The sequence below is a fragment of the Aotus nancymaae genome, unplaced genomic scaffold, assembly GCF_030222135.1.
Source record: "Aotus nancymaae isolate 86718 unplaced genomic scaffold, 86718_ANA_hifiasm-v0.15.2.pri h1tg000006l, whole genome shotgun sequence".
Taxonomy (NCBI): Eukaryota; Metazoa; Chordata; class Mammalia; order Primates; family Aotidae; genus Aotus; species Aotus nancymaae.
Window position 1 is genome coordinate 7,153,524 of NW_026988417.1, and position 15,432 is coordinate 7,168,955.

General features: G+C 50.2%; 1 protein-coding gene across 1 annotated transcript in view; it reads left to right on the forward strand.

Annotated features, from left to right (window-relative positions):
- The window catches only part of JAKMIP1 (janus kinase and microtubule interacting protein 1), a 180,240-nt gene that overhangs the window by 567 nt on the left and 164,241 nt on the right, over positions 1-15,432 (forward strand). The gene's annotated exons all lie outside the window — the stretch shown is intronic.

Here is a 15,432-nt window from a genome sequence, read left to right on the forward strand (position 1 = left end):
TTCCCCCAACACCGCCACCCGGCCCCGCCCCCAGCCCCCGTCTCTCCTTCACGCCACCCCTATTTCCACTCCTCTCCGGATTCCGCCCCCAAGCCAAGGAGCGGGAGGGGGGACCCACCCGGTGCCTGCGGGAGTGGCGCGGGGGGCGTGGCCGGCCGGTCCCCTCCGTGTCTTCCACAGGGTAGGTCGCGGTCCCCCATATCCCCGCCCAGGTGGCAAAGAAGATGGAGCTGGGGACCGCGCCCCGGCGGCGGCGGGGGGCCCGAGGGCGAGGCTGCCCATCCCGCACCCCACCCCACGCACGGCACACGCCGCCGCGGCCCCTGCCACGCACACCCTCGCACTGCTCCGCCCACGTGGGCGCCGGGGAGGAGGCTGGAAAGATGGGAAGAAAGGCTGGCACCCACCCTCCTGCCGGGCCTGCGCGTCCTGGGCGCACTGGCCTCCGGAGATGGCGCGCAAGGATTGACTCCCGTAGTGCCAGACACCTTGCCTAGCGCCCTGCGTCGGGGCTAGCGGCCTCGCTGACCTGCGTCAATCAGTGCGCGGCGGCCTCGCCCCCAGCCCCTCGGTCCATTGCTCCATCCTAACTGCTGTGGGCTCCGGAGGATCCGGCCTTGGCAGCCCGGAGGATCCGGCCTTGGCAGCCCGGATGGAGGCTGCTTACGAGACTGGCGCTTCTTTTTGCCTTAGAAGCACCCCGCTCCCCACACACCCAGCCTGCCCGTCTCCTGAAGGCTGGGCCAGCCTCGGCTCTCCGCCAGCCTCTGCCCGGCTCCCTGAGCTCCAGCAATACTGTATCTAACCGCCAGCCCTCCTCCACCGTCCGCCCCATCTGTACACACTCGCAGACACACTGTCCTTGGCCTTTGCCCGTGCTGTGCTCTCTCCGGGAACGCCCTTCCTTCATCTGGACAGCTCCTTGTAGACCAAGATCAGGGAGATCCCCCTACCCCTCCTGAGCTTGCCTGGGCGGTGGAGCTGTCCCAGGATACCGTTACCATCTGATGGCCTCTGCCTCCCAGAGCAGAGGAGGAGGTGGAGAGGGCAGGGGCAGCCTCAGCCCCTCTCCCAGGGCTCCACCCACAGTGAATGTTGGGCATAGCGGGGCCATTCCCTGTAAGTCAGAGCAACCCGCTTGTGTGGAGGGCGAGGCCATGGGAGGAGCTGACCCTTCCTCTGGCTCCCTGGGCTGGTGGGAGTTGGCTCCACTAGCTGGGATGGGCAAGAAGGGGGAAAACATTCGCGGATGGAGCTGGGAGGTGGGGGGTTAGGATCCTTTCCTATCAGGGCATTGCTACCCACCTCAAGACCTGTGGGCTTTGCAGAGACTGATGTTGTGGCCGAGGCTTGTGGCCTGTTGCAAGATTTTCGTTGTTGTTGAGACGTGTACGGGTCTGTAATGCTGAACTTCTTCACTTCAGAGTCTGGGGTAATTCTTACCTGGAGTCTTTTTACAGTAAGCAGCCCCCAAAGGATCACAGTGTGGACCCAATGAATGAAATGATTGTTATTTTACTCCTTCACAAACCACCCATGGCTCCCACTGCTCCGACGACCTCACAAGTTCCTCAAATCCTGGCTTCCCTGGGTCATCTCTCCCCTCTCCGCGCCAGGATGTCTCAGCCATACCTGCTGCCTCTGTGTTGTGTAGTCATGTTTTCACACTTAGGTTTTTCCCCCATGTGCTTTTTTTTCCTCTAAAAAAATTGTCCCCTCCCTTGTGTATCTGGAGGACAATTCATGATAAAGCCCAGCTCTCAGGTTCCATCATCGTGGTTTTCCCAGACTCTGCTGGAAGGATTGTATGGATCTCTCAGAACTTTTTATACACATACGGTGCGATTATTTATGTAGTTTTTCCTTAAGCAGATCTTACCCACTAGAGACTGGGGACATGGGACACAGGGAGGTGGCCTGAGAGGTGGGCCCACTTTGGTGGGGACTCTGTTGTCCTGGAGAGGTGACTACATGGACACTGCCCGTGCTGTCAGAGGACTGTGTGCAGGGAGAGAGGGGGACAGGCTCCCCTTGGCCTGGCCAGGAAGGCTGCACGAGGAAGCGGCAGGACCGTGGCCCCACTCTCTTGGTGTGTAAGGGTGGATTGGGCTGTGGGACAAGTGGCAGAGGGAACAATTTCTAATGCATAAGCCAGCAGTGATGGCCACTGCAGGCTATGGCTCTGTTGAACTCCTCGAGGGTGGACCTCACCTCTCTTAGGGCTCGGAGCCAGACTGCCAGGGTTCCCATTCAGGCCCCGCCTCACTTAACTGTGATTGGGCAAGTGCCTCTGGACTGGGCTTTCTAACTAAATGGGGGCCTCCCTTGGGGGGACTGAGGATGACCGCAGTGTGCCCCAGTTCTCCTGGGTTACTCCTCTCCCCGCAGTGGCAGTGGGATCGACCTGCAGGGCTTCTGAAGTTGGACTCGCCTGTACTTTATCCCTCATCATGGTGTGATCTTGGGCAAGAGGATTAACCTCTCTGAGCCTCCGTTTCCTGCATAAAAGGGGAAGTAGGATCTCTTCGGCTAGGTTGGTGTGGGGATCAGAGGTGTGGCCCCTGGGCAAAGGTAGCACCTTTATGAGGGTGATGATGGTGAAGAAGCCATGAGAATGTTTATTCCTTTAGCTTTGTCACAGAGCAAACTTCCACGCCCATATCTGGGGTCCTTCTTTAGCTAACAATGAAGCTAATGATCAGAGCAGTGGCCACTGTTGTGGGGGTCTGAGCGGTATGAGGGACAAGCCTAAGTCAGTGGAACTGTGTAGAGGACCAGCTCCAACCGTACTGACAGTGTGACATTGGGCAAGTCACACTGTGCCTCTGTGTTCACTTCCTTTTTCTGGATAAGGGGAAAGAGAGCCACATAGAGAAATGTCATCACTTAACCTCCCGCTGCTGCCTCGGGTTACCTCATCTCAGCTGTACGGCACCACACAGGGTGAGGGGTACGTGAACACTGGACAGGGAGTCGAGTCTCGGGACACTGTGGGACTCAGCAGTGGGGCTCCCTGACTCTGGACCTCAGATGTCGCCCCATGGAGCACACTGAGCTCTGGAATGGAAAAACGACCTTCCAACAGGGCTGGCATGAGAAATAAATCAGAAAGCCTTCTCAGTGCTTTTTTTTTTTTTTTTTTTTTTTTTGAGACAGAGTTTCTTTCTTGTTGCCCGGGCTAGAGCGCAATGGCATGATCTTGGCTCACTGCAACCTCCACCTCCCGGGTTCAAACAATTCTCCTGCCTCAGCCTCCCAGCTAGCTGGGATGACAGGCATCCACCACCATGCCCAGCTAATTTTTTTGTATTTTTAGTGGAGACGGGGTTTTACCATGTTGACCAGGCTGGTTTCTAACTCTTGATCTCAGGTGATTTGCCCAGCTTAGCCTCCCAAAGTGCTGGAATTATAGGTGTGAGCCACCTCGCCTGACCCCTTCTCAGTGCTTTTAATGGAAACACATCACTGTCATGTTTGTAGTGGCCATTGGTGTTGCTGTAAGCGGAGGCTCAGACAATGACCCCAGGGCTGGCCACTGGTGGGACCACAGCATCCTGACTCTCTCCCTGGATGCCTTCAGAAAGTATTTTCTTTGCTCATGCTTTTCTGAGGCCAGGTGGACAGTGCAGGGGCTGTGGTCAGCAGGGAGGGGCAGGGACAGGGAAGGAGCTCTGGGGGCCTCATGCTGTTAAGGGCTGTGTTCAGAGCCCCTCCTGTAGAAGGCAGGAAGCAGCCGTGCTTGCAAGGAGTGTAATTATTAGGTTGGTGCAAAAATAGTCATGGTTTTTGCCATTACTTTTGCACTCACCTCATACTGGGAAGTAGAGGAGAAGGCCTGGGGTGAAAGCACCCAGGGGCACCTCACAGTGTGGGAGGGGCAGCTCCCCATTGGGGAGGGGTCCTCCCTCCTGCTTTTGATATTGGTATTGGTTTTCAGAACCGCAACAAGAAGAATTATGCCTTTCATAAGTCAGCAGAGGTGAATTGACAGAAATGCCATTTTTCTTCATTATAACAGTTAACATGTGTGAATGGCATTTAGCAAGTGCCAGGATCTATGCCAGGGGCTTTTGTAAATAAAATTTTATTAGAACACAGCCATGCCCATTTGTGTATGTATGGTCTGTGGCTGCATTTGTGCCAGACTGGCAGAACTGGGCTGCTGGAGACATCTGTGAAGCCAAAGACATTTACTCTCTGACCTTTTCCAGGAGGAGTGTGCCTCCCGCTGGTCTGTGCTGTTCCTGGTCTGACTGAACCCATTCAGTCCCAGAGGGATGCAGGCACCTGCATTTCTATTTTATAGAGGGGCACAGAGACGCTCTGAAGCTCGCCACGGATCACAAAGCCAGTATGTTCCAGAGCAGGGATTTGAAGCCAAGAAGCCCACATTCCTTTTTAGGGGGAGGGGACAGGGGCATGGAGATTCATATCTATATTAGCTTCTAATTTAATTTTACCATGTTCAGAGGATGTGGTATGTGTGACATCTTATTTTCAAAAATCTGTTGACAATTCCTTGATGGCCTAGCACCTGATCATTTTTCAAAATATTTTTTTATCATGGTTGCTATATTAAATATATCAAAATATTTAATCATGGTTAATATATTAACCATTTTTTTTTTGAGATGGAATTTCGCTCTTGTTGCCCAGGCTGGAGTGCAATGGCTCGATCTCGGCTCACCACAACCCCCACCTCCTGGGTTCAAGCGATTCTCCTGCCTCAGCCTCCCAAGTAGCTGGATTACAGGCATGCGCCACCATGCCTGACTACTTTTGTATTTTCAGTAGACATAGGGTTTCTCCATGTTGGTCAGGCTGGTCTCGAACTCCCAAACTCAGGTGATCCGCCTGCCTTGGCCTCCTAAAGAGCTGGGATTACTGGCATTAGCCACCACGCTGGCCATATTAACCACTTCTAAGTATGCAGTTTAGTGGCATGAAGTACATCCACATTGTTGAGCAGCCAGTGCCACCGTTCACCTCTAGAACTCTCTATCATCCTTACCTGCAGCCCACATTCTTCACTGATGCCCTGTGCTGTCTTGGGGGAGTTTTGTGGAATAAAACAAATGATAGTGGCATCATAATTTAGCAGAGAAGGTTTTGACATCAGCCTTGGGTTTGAGCACCAGCTCTGCCATTTACCACCTAATCTTGTGCCATCAGCTGCAGCCCCTGAACCCTCTGTAACTCAGGTTCCTCATTTGGGAAATGGGGTTCACCCCAACCTGGTCCCTGCACATCCCTCAGTTGTAAGGATGAGACCAGAGAACGGAGGTGAAAGGGTTAGTCTAGCATCATCCAGTGGACAGCAGCTGCCATGCCTGGTCCCTTCGTTGGGCACCACCACCCACTTGTGTTAGGTCAGTCCATTCCTCTCTGTGTGGTCCGAGGTGGCCTCTTTACCCTTTCCAGACCCTGCAAGCATCCTCAGGACCCACTGCACATCCTAAAGCTTCCAACTGGCCTGGGAGGACCTGGGTACAGGCTGCCTGCTCTCCTGTCTCCCCTGTGGCTTAGAGTGGCTGAAGGGCCACTTTAAGTAATGAAAGGGGTTCTGTGTGCACCAGCCAGGGACTGCCAGCGGGTGTTCATTGTGGTAGAAATACCCTTGTGCCTGCTAGGTCAGAGGGAAGCGTTGGCTCGGTGTGCTGGCCTCTGTGCTTCTCCCTTGGCTGCATTTTGAGTCAGGAGCCCGGAATGGCCCCTGGTCCCTCCTCAGGGCTGGGAGGCATCAGTGGGTGGGAGGCATCACTACGGGGTGTCCTTCCTTTGAGGACTGTGAGGGGTTGGCAGTGGAGGCAAGGAGCGAGCTGGTAAGTAGCTTTCCGCTTCTTTTTACCCTTGGGCTTCTGTGTCCTGTCTTCTCCTGCTCTATCCTGTTGCATCTGGTGACTGGTCACCCCTCTCTGCGTGTTCAGACCTGGGATTGTATTGAATGAGATCATAACCTGTGTCCTCCACTGAAAGAATTCTTTTTCCCCTTCTTTTTCTTAAAAAAAAATTGAGGTGAAATTCAATGACACTAAACTAACCATTTTAAATTATGCAATTCATTGGCATTTAGGACATTCACAGTGTTTTGCAACTATCACCTCTATCTAGTTACAAAACATTTTCGTCACTCCTGAAGAAAACCCTGTGCCGACAGGCAGTCACTCCTCAATTCCGCTCTCCCCTGCCCCGGCACCCATTCATCTGCTCTCAGTCTCCTTGGGTTTGCCTATTCTGGATATTTCATAGACATAGAACCAGATTGCATGTGGCTTTTTGTGTTTGGCTTCTTTCACTTAGCCTGATATTTTCAAGGTTCACCTGTGTTGTAGCAAGCGTCAGTGCTTCCTTCCTTTTTATGACTGAGTAGTATTCCATGGTCTGTATGTAACACAGTTGTCCATTCATTTGTGGATGGACATTTGGGTTGTTCTCACCTTTGTGGCTGCTGTTGGAAGCAGTGCTCAGGGTGTTAACATTTTCTTCCCAGGGCTTTGGCTGCCCAGGTCCTGTTCTGCAGGTTCTTCCTGTCTCTCTTCCCTGCTCACTAATATGTCAGTTCAGCCCCTCGTGATCAGCCCTGTGCTGGGGGCTCCCAGCCTTGACTTGTCCTTGAAACCTGCAGAATGGTTTGTCGGCTCCTCATTTTCCAATCAAGAGTGTGGGAGCGCCCCGAGGCAGGACGGATGAAGTAGGAGCCAGCCGAGTACCCCAGAGAGGCAGTTGGCACAGTGCAGGGAGCCCTGGCCGCCTTTCTGTCAGCTGCTGCAACATCCTGGATTCTTGCTGCTCAGAGTGCTTGTGTGAGCTGCTTGCTGCCTGGAATGTTCTTCCCCTGCCCTGGCCCAGACTGGCTTCTTTTCATCCCTCCTGTCTGTATTAGTTGGGGTTCTCTAGAGGGACAGAACTAATCGGATATATTTGTCTGTGAAAGGGAGTTTATTAAGGAGAATTGACTCATCGATCATAAGGTAAAGTCCCATGATAGGCCATCTGCAAGTTGAGGATGAAGGAAACTGGTCCCAGTGGCGGACCAGGCTGAGTCCCAAAACCTCAAAAGTACGGAAGCCAACAGCACAATCTTCAGCTTGTGGCCAAAGGCCCGAGAGCCCCTGGCAAACCACTGGTGTAGGTCCAAGAGTCCAAAAGCTGAAGAACTTGGAGTTCAATGTTCGAGGGCAGGAAGCATCCAGCACGGGAGAAAGATGGAGGCTGGAAGCCTTGGCAAGTCTGCTGTTCCATCTTCCCCTGTCTGCTTTATTCTAGCGACGCTGGCAGCTGATTAGATGGTACCCACCCAGATTAAGGGTGGTCTGCCTCTCGCAGCCCACTGACTCAAATGTTAATCTCCTTTGGCAACACCCTCACAGACACACCCAGGATCAATACTTTGCATCCTTCAGTCCAGTCAAGCTCAATATTAACCATCACAATGTCTCAGCCTAAATTTCTCCTCCTAGTGGAGGTCTTCTCTGACTGTCCCAGATAGCAGCTGTGCCCCTGGTCCTCATCAGTACCCTGTTTGCTTTTGAGAATCATCATGATCTGAAATGATTTTATTCTCATTCCGCCTCCCCAGAAGCTAGAATCAAGCACTATGAGGGCAGGAATCCTGCCTTAGGGTTTCCTCTCCTCTGTCAGCCCGAACATTGGCACAGAGCAGGTGTTCAATAAGTAATCACTGCTATTGACTTAATTTCCGAACTCCACCCTGCTAGTTCTGTGATCGAGTGCTCCTTCCTTCATCTTTCTGAGCTTCACTTTCTTCTTTTGTGAAATAAAGCGACTGTCCCTATCTCTTGGGGTTGGTTTTGGATGCTGACCAAAACCAGAACAGGCTCAGTGGTGTCTGCACGCAGTGGGTGTTTGTCAGCTGGCACTGCTGCTGGTGTTACTCGTGGAAGTCATGGTCATCATGATTGTGAATGAGTTTCCTAATGCCAGGTGACTCATACACTTGTCCTGACACCACCAGGGGACCTCCTGGAGCCAAGCTGTCCCATTCCAGTAGCCAACTGCTGGTAGGGGCTGTTGAGCACTGCAGTGTGGCTCCTGTGGATTGAGATGGACTGTGAGTGAAAAATACACGCCTGGCCGGGTGTGGGGGCTCATGCTTGTAATCCCAGCACTTTGGGAAGCTGAGGCGGGTAGATCACCTGAGGTCAGGAGTTCGAGACCAGCCTGGCCAACATGGCAAAACCCCATCTCTACTAAATATACAAAAATTAGCTGAGTGTGGTGGCTGGTGCCTATAATCCCAGCTACTCAGGAGGCTGAGGCAGGAGAATTGCTCGAACCCAGGAGGCGGAGGTTGTAGTGAGCTGAGGTCCCGCCATTGTGCTTCAGCCTGGGTGATGAGCAAAACTCCATCTCAAAACAAAACAAAAACAAAACAAAACAAAACAAAAAAACAAAAAACACCCTTGGGCTTGAAAACATGAAAAAACAGAATGTAAACAATCTTAGTAACAATTTTAACGTGAATTGCACTTTGAAATGATGCTATTTTGTATATATTGGGCTAAATGAAATGTATTATTAATTTTACCTTCTTTTTACTTCCTAAAATGTGTCTACTAAAAATGTGAAATTACACCTGGCGTGCACGTTGTATTCCTCTGGGCCTTGCTACTGAAGCTGTAAGCACCAGAGGGCAGGGTCCAGACTCAGATCTGTGGGGCTCACCCCACAGCTCTGCCTTCTATGAGGTCTGTGACCTCAGGCACGTTGATGAAATAGTTTTTGTGCTTCAGCGTCCTCCTCTGTAAACAAGAAGCTCAGCCTGATGACAAACAATGACAATGCACCTTTGAGGGCCACTTTGTGCCCTGCTAGGATCTGGGACCCCCTGAGGACAAGGGGTGGCAAGGTCTCTGCCCACAGCAGCTGATGTTCTGGGGAAGGGAAGACCCACATCCTCTGCAGTTGAAATACAGAGGCTGACCCTGGCACTAAGCCTGTGATGAGTTCTCTGGAGGGCATCAGGAGGGAGATGCAGGGGACAGTCACACTGGTGGTGGGAGCTGTGTCTCTGGTTGTGAGCCCTCGGGAAGGCCTGGTAAGGAGTGCAGGGATGGAACTGTTTGGAGCCTGAAGCGCGGTAGGCTCTCACTCACTGGCAGCCGAGCCCATGACTTTGGCCTGGCCCAGGAGTGTCAGGCCACTCTATTGCCTCTCTGCCACTCAGTGGCTCTAGCCTGTGTCAGCCTTTTGCAATATTCATTGCACCAAGATTTAAGAGTTTGCAACCTCATGTTCATTTTCTGCAGTCCTTGCATCCCGCAGTGTGGGCGAAGCTGCTGTGTATCCCCATCCTGGAACTGCCCCACACCGGCTCTGATTGCTGAGGGCGGTTGATTCTCAGGATGTGGTGTAGGCTGCCTGCCCTCTTGTTTGATGCACCTCCTCTGCTCTGAACCCCATCTCTACTGCTTTCTCTCAGGCCTAGGAGGGGGCTAGGAGCTGAATTCCTGACCCAGCCAGGAGCCACGAGGGAGATATATCACATCACCCTGGGAGCTCCGGTGTCCTGGGGTATCACCCTGTCTCTGTCACTGGGTGTGTATGCTTGCTCCATGTGGAGAGATGCCTGGGGATACCTTTGTCCTGAGATTTGCAGGGGTTGGCTAACACCATCATCTTCATTTTCCTTGTGCACACCTGCAGCCTGGCATTGTGCTGCCTGCTGGGGTTGGGGGTGGGAGGCAGGGTGTGGCCACAAATAATCAGGAGTAGCCCCAGGTGATTGTGGAGGATGGCAGCAGACCTTTCTCCCCAGCCCTCTCCTTGGACCTCCACCACCTCCTTGCTGGGGAACGAGTGACTTATCTGAGCTTTCACAGGTAGAAATGGCAGTGGTTGGTTCAACCTAGCTCTGGCTACTCCTAAGGGTGCTGTTCACCTATGCAAAGAGGGTAGGATGAGCAAGTCTAGCGAGGAAAAGTGCAACATGGGACTTTGTTAATACAATTGCATTTATTGGGGATTTTTGTTGAAGTAGATTTTAGCTGCTCTTGCCACAAAAAATGTGTAACTATGTTAGATAGAGATATGTTAATCTGCTTCACTATAGTAACCATCTCATGATCTATATGCAGCCCATAACATCATGTTGTAAATTTAGCCTGGCATTCCAGCCTCCCGTGGCCTGCTCCCAATTCACTTCCCGTTATTTTCCCCCTGAACCAGAGCCCTCTCCTGAGCACTGTTCCTCAGGTGCCACTCCCTCCATCCTTCTTGGGCCCCAGAGAGACCCACTTACTTACTCTACAAATGAGAATTGAGTGAATGGAGTCATTGGGGCTGGATTAAGATAGGCCCAGGGGCAGGGGAATGGACTAATGGGCCTTCCTTTCTCCTCTGATTTTCCAGTGTGGCATGGCCTACCCTGTCTCCCTCTCCTGCCGTGCCTGCTGCAGAGACTGTGTCCAGCAACACTGTCCCTGGTTGCTCTCGACTGAGCCAGGCCTTTGCACATGCTGTTCCCTTTGACAGATCTGCCTGTTTGCCTCCCCCAGCCCCATCCATTTGTGCTTAAGATCTATCATGTGCCTTCCTCCAGAAAACTCCATCTCCAGGCTGGGCCAGGCATAATCCTAGGGTTCTCACTGCCCCATGCCACCCTCTGCCCTGGCCAGTGTGTATTGCAGCTGCCAGTGACTTGTCTGACTCCCCTGCTAGACAGAGGGCTCTCTGAGGGTAGGAATGCCTTCCAATTCACACTGGGACTCTCAGAGCCTGGCTAGGGCAAGGTGCACAGTAGGTGGTTCATAGATTTTTGGTTTTTAGTCTCAGATTCCCATAATGTCAGTGTTGGGAGGGACCTTAGCAGGAACAAAGTATGTTCTCACTATTGTTTGCATCAGGTCTGGCCTGTGCTTACAAAACATCACTCTGTTCTCTGCAGAAGACACCTCTAGTGACAGTCAATTGTCTGAGCCTCAGATGCCATAATGCTTGGGGTGGGAATACCCCAGACTGTTGTATCAGTCCAGAGATGACATTTGTGAAGGTTCTGTAAAACTTAGTTTCCCTTTCCCTCCTCAGACTGGGATTTCGCTACCTTACAGTGCAGACTGCTTTTAGTTTAAGGCAGCAGAAAAATGTTAGAACGCTGTTCTTCAGCAATAAACCGCGTTCCTGTGTTCCCGGAAGGTCACATTTCTTATTCCATTAGCCTGGTTTTTCTCTGTCTCACAATCTGTACCCTCCGAATGCACTTTGGAAGACAAACCTTCTTTCTGGATGTTGGCAGGACTGCTTTGTGGGGCCAGAGCGCTTGGTGAGTGAGCTCATTATGCCCAGCGGTAATTGGGTTTCTGCAGCAAGTCTTGGAGCCTTCCAGGCTCAGGGCTTGACATGGTTTTTTTTGCCAACCAGATATCTTATTTTAAAAGGGCCTGGATGCCCCCACATTGTGCCTAATCTATTTAAACCACTGGGCAGATGGGTGCTTTCCTGACATGATCTATCTCTCCCAGGAAATACCATAGGCACCCAGGATGAACGGAGTCTTTGTGGGCCTGTGCATTGCAGAGCCCCTGATTTTTCAATAGGGATGGCTAAAAAGAAATGCAAGACACTTCAGACCGAAGACACAAACAAGTCTTATAGCTGGATAGGATATTAGAAATTAGATATTAGAATTACTCTAGCCAGGAGATGGGGGAGGGATGCTGTTGCCCCAAACCTCAGGTGCCCCAAATTAATAAGTTGTGGTTCACTTGGAATTTCACAATTCATTTGCTCCTGGGTTGTAGCTTCCCTTCATCATTGTTAGTGAGCAGAGGGCTTTGGGGATATGCTAAGAGGTCAAGTGGCAAGGAGGTTTGGGGTGTGTTAGGTCACTCTTAGGCAGGGATGTGGGCTGAATGGTTTGGAGTGGTGTCTTATCTGTCTCTTGTGGCAAGTGCAGAAAGGACCTCTGCTTATCAGAGCCTCCTGAGCAGAGGTATCCATGAGAACAATGCCACAGCATTTGAAAACATCCACATCGTGGACTCTGTTATGAATCCTGACTATCCCTTCCCACCTTAGTCTGAAGCACTGAGCTGTCTCCACACTCCCAGTCACCACATGTCACAAAGGGGATCTCCAAAATACCATGACCCCATTCTGCCTTCTTGTAAAAAGGTTAAGCTGTAGGCTTCCACTCTTCCAACCCAGGAAGCTGGTAGTGGACATTTTTGCAGATGTTGTTCAGAGACTATTGGATAAATAATTGATTGGCTCTCATTTACTGGAACCAGAAAGAAAAAAAATCATGACAGAAATGAAAAGTAGCCATTTAAGAAATTTAAAATAGTCAGGTAATTTTGCTATCTAAATTTAAAAGAAATACCTCTTTGAAGTCGTTGCTCCTGACTTATATGGCAAACATGGCACCTGATTCATGTAATAAAATAGAAGGCTGTAATGGAAGAATAAAGGATAAAAAAGACATGAGGCATATTGAAAACAAAAAGTAAAATGGAAGACATAAGTCCAACTGTGTCAATACTATTAAAGATGAATGGGTTAATTAAGCCAATCAAAAGGTAGATGTTGTCAGAGATAAAATATATGATCCAAATATATGCTGTCTTAGTCCTTTCAGGCTGCTATAACAGAACACCTTAGACTGGGTAGCTTATAAACAATAGGAATTCATTTCTCACAGTTCTGGAGGCTGGGAAGTCCAAGATCAAGGCACTGGCAGAGTCAGTGTCTGGTGAGGGCCTGCCTCCCCATAGATAGCACTCTTCTTGCTGTGTTTTCACATGGTAGAAGGGGTGAGCTAGCTGCCTAGGGTTTTTTTAAACAAGGGCACTAATCTCATTTATGAGGGCTCACCCTCGTGACCTAATCACTTGCCAAACACCTCACCTCCTAATGCTATTATACTGATGACTAGAAGTATACGAATTCTGGGGGGGGGGGGATGTAAACATTCAGATCATAGCACTATCTGTAGGAGACACACTTTAGATTCAAGGACACAAATAGATTGAAAGTGAAAGGATGAGAAAAGATATAGCATGCAAATAGCAACCATAAGAAAGCTAAGGGGCTGTACTGATAATAGATAAAATGAGTTTAAAACAAAAAAAAAAGTTACTAGAGATAAAGAGCAACATTTTATAATGAAACAAAGTTCAATACATCAGGAATATGTAACAATTATAAACAATTGTATGTCGTTAGGTGTTTGCACCTAACAACAGAATACCAAAATATATGAAGCAAAAATTGACAGAAATGGGCTGGGTGTGGTGGCTCATGCCTGAAATCCCAGGATTTTGGGAGGCTGAGGCGGGCAGATTGCTTGAGCTCAGGAGTTTGAGACCAGCCTGGCAACATGATGAAACTCTGTCTCTATGAAACAATACAAAATTAGCCAGGCATGGTGTTGTGTGCCCATAGTCCCGACTACTTAGGAGGCTGAGGTCAGAGGATCACCTGAGCCTGGGGAGGTTGAGGCTGCAGTGAGCTGTGATTGCACCGCTGCACTCCAGCTTGGGCAACAGAGTGAGCGATTGTCTCAAACAAACCAGCAAACAAACAAAAAATATGACAGAAATGAAGGGAGAAATAGATAATTTAACAATAATATTAATAAATTAAAATGGATGTCAACACCCACTTTCAATAATGGGTAGAACAACTCTACAGGGATCAACAGGGAAGCAGGGAACTTGAACAACACTGGTCCACCATTAGACCTGACGGAACCCTATAGAATACTTGACCAACGGCCTGAGAATAAACATTCTTCTTTAGTGCCCATGAATCATTTTCCAGGATAGACCATATGCTAGGCCCTAATACAGCCTCTGTAAAATTAAAAGGAAAGAAAACAAGAAACTGAAAACCAAAGCATGTTCTGTGACTACAAGGCAATGAAGTTAGAAGTCAGTAGTGTCAAGAAGTGCCTGGCCTGTAGCTGATGTTCGGTTCTTGCCAGTCAGACACTGGAGGCCCCCACTTTTCCTTTCCTGTCTCATCCTCCATCACTCCTGCTTGCCCCTTCGCTTCCCTTTACTAACTGACTACTTGGCTACTTCCCTGACTCTCCCCACCTCCTTTTCCAACTTTCATGCTTTTGCTCACCATCCCACTTTCCTGGAATGCCCATTCCTCGAACTTCCCCACCCTGCTGTGCCTCCCAGTCTGCATCCTGCCCATCCGCCTGACGTGCCCCTGGCCGGCTCCAGGAAGCCTTGTCTGCTGTTGCTCCATTCCCCTCACCTCAGCTGGGAGCTTTCCCTGCTTGGGACTTGTGTAATTCTCACCACACTTTGTTCATGCTCCTTCCTGTGGCCCCAACCAGCCACTGTGTTGGGTGTCTGGCTGTGTCCACTTTTATCTCCATTACTGAATGGAGTGCCCCTTTTCTCCCTCTTATTGTCCAGCACAATTGGGAAATGACCTCCGCACTGAGGTAATTAAAAAAAATGTCCAATCTGAACCAGTCTCACATTTAATTGTAGTCTATAAATATTTTCTCAATGTAGTTTTAATAGTTTAGATAGAAAACTTGGCTGTGGGCTGTTAAAGGTATTGCCTAGAACACCTTAATGAGCCTTATCAGGAGGGTTTGTAATGAACAGATCAGAGATGTGGTTCTCAAAATGAGGTCCCAGGCCAGCAGCAGCCTCACCTGGGAGCAGCTCAGAACCACATGTCCTCTGGCCCCACCCTGATCTCCTGGGACTCTGCAGCTGGGGTCTGGCTTTTAAAGAGCCCTCGGAGCAATTCTGATACATTCTCCAGTTTGAGAACCAGGGCAGACCCGGCTGGTTCCCACTTCTATTAGTCAGGGTTCTCTAACGCGACAAAACTAATAGGATATGTATATAGAATATATATATTCGAAAGGAGGTTTATTAGGAGAATTGACTCACACGATCACAAGGTGAAGTCCCGCAGTAGGCCTTCTGCAAGCTGAAGAGCAAGCAAGCCAGTCCGAGTCCCAAAACCTCAAAAGTGGGGAAGTCAACAGTGCAGCCGTGAGTCAGTGGCCCAGGGCCTAAGAGCCCCTGACAAACCACTGCTGTGGGTCCAACAGTTTAAAAGCTGAAGAACTTGGTGTCCAATATTTGAGGGCAGGAAGCATCCAATATGGGAGAAAGATGGAGGCCAGAAGACTCAGCAAGTCTCTTTCCAACTTCTGCCTGCTTTATTCTAGCTGTGCTGGCAGCTGATTAGATGGTGCCCACCCAGATTGAGGGTAAGTCTGCCTCTCCCATCCACTGACTCAAATGTTCATCTCCTTTGGCAACAGCCTCACGGACACACCCAGGATCAATACTTTGTATCCTTCAGTCCAAGCAAGTTGACACTCAGTATTAACCATCACCCCTCTTACCCTGTAGTTATGCATTCTGTTAGGCCATTTCTAAAATAGTTGAAAATTGGTTGCTTCCTTCAATAGGCACAATCACTCCTGCTCTC